This window comes from Pteropus vampyrus, unplaced genomic scaffold (genome assembly GCF_000151845.1).
Source record: "Pteropus vampyrus isolate Shadow unplaced genomic scaffold, Pvam_2.0 Scaffold39, whole genome shotgun sequence".
Classification (NCBI taxonomy): domain Eukaryota; kingdom Metazoa; phylum Chordata; class Mammalia; order Chiroptera; family Pteropodidae; genus Pteropus; species Pteropus vampyrus.
Genome location: NW_011888820.1, coordinates 10,108,036 through 10,110,019, shown reverse-complemented (window position 1 = coordinate 10,110,019; position 1,984 = coordinate 10,108,036).

Sequence of the window (1,984 nt, the reverse complement as noted above, 5' to 3'; positions counted from 1 at the left end):
ATACTTAATCTTCTTCTTCCTGGAATTCCACAGAACCAAACTTTTCCTTTTTATGCAAGCAGGCCTCCCGAGATAAACCATGCACTCTTTTGAATTTGGGGAGCTTTAGCTCCCTACACTGGCCCACGATCAGAGTTATCACCAGAAATGACTTTTTACCTGGCTATATGGCAGGACAAACTAATAATTACTGAACATGTAGTGACCTTCTGAATCCCCAAGGTGCCTCATCACATCTCTAGCTCAGGATGTCATATGTGCTTATGTTTCCTTTCTATCTCTGAACTTCTCCTGTATGCGGGGTTCCTGTATATAGGTAATTAATTTGGTTATTTTCTTTTGCTAATCCACCTCATGTCTACTAAATTAGTAGACCAGCCAAAAGAAACTTGAGGGTAGAGGGAAGTTTCTTCCTCTCCTACTATGACCTGTTACAAAACCTATTCTGAACATCCTTTATTTTCCTTAAACAGAATTTTTTTCACAAAGTTTTTCACATGAGCCTATGACTAACCTCTTTCTTTTGAATAAAAGCATGACATTCCTTTTTATGGATATGGCATTTAACCAGTCTCTTACAAATGGGCATTTGGATGGTTTCTAGTTTTTGTTATAAACAAAGACTCCGTAAACATCCTACTTATTTCTTTGAGCACATATCTGAGTATAACGGTAGGTTAAATTTCTAAAATAGAATTCTTAGGCTAAAAGGGATATGACTTAAAATTTGGAAGATATTTCTGAACTACCCTTTAAGGTGGCTTTCTAATTTACTTCCACCAACAGAGTACGATACTCTCTTTTCCCATATCATCGACAATGCTGTATACGCTAAATGTGATTTTTTTCAATTTGATAAATGAAATGTGGTATCTTGTCTAAATTTATGTTTTTAAAAATTATGGATAAATTTGAGCATTTAAAAATGTCTTAGCTTAGGCTGCTATGACAGGAGTACCACAGACTGGGTGGCTTAAACAATATAAACTTATTTCTTACAGTTCTGAGAGTCCAGGAAGACCAAGTCAAGGTGACAACCGCTTAGATTCCTGCTGAGAGCCCTCTTCTGGTTTGCACATGCCACCTTCTTGGTGTATCCTTCCGTGGAGGAGAGAGATCATCTGTTTCATGTCTCTTCTTATAAGGACACTAATCCCACTCATAAATGCTTTGCTCCCATGACTTAATTACCTCCCGAAGGCCCCACTTCAAATACCATCATTTTGGGGATTATGGCTTCAACATATGAATTTTGGGGGACACAGACATTCAGTCCATAGCATATTTACATATGCCATTTATACTTTTTAAGGTATTTTGTAGCATAATTGTGGATAATTTCGTAGAATATTACAGGGGCAGAATTTAAGGTGTATTCTGTGCTTTTAGAGTACAGAATTAATGTATCTTTTCATTCATTAAGTTCTTTAGGTCCCTTCTTTTCTTATCTATTTGTCTATCTGGTCTGTCATGGACTGACTAGAAGAGTTAAATTCTCCTACGACTATTGTGTTTCTCCTTTTTTCTTCTTGTATCTGATCATTTTGATTTATGAATTCTGGTGGTATTTTCTTTTGATAGATTATTGAAACTATTGATGAAAATTGTCTTTCTTGTCTAATTTAATGCTTCTTACCTTGAGTTAAGCATTATCTGATACTGACATCAAAATTCCTGATTTTTGTAATATTTTCCTGGTACATTTTGCTTATCTCTTCACTTTTAACATTTTGGAGTCACTTTTTGTCAATGTGTATTTTGTGTATCCACAAAATAGTTGGGTTTTATTTTTTATTTTGTCCTAAATTTTTTTATTCAATAAATATTTAATACTATTTACATTTGTATATGACATATATCCTCAATTTTGTTTCTGCCATTTTATGTTTTCTATTTTGAAAACTTCTTTAGCTTTTAATCTTTTGCTCTATTGAATATATTTTGTTTACTATTATCTATGTTTTCCTTCTAAAAATTTGAAATT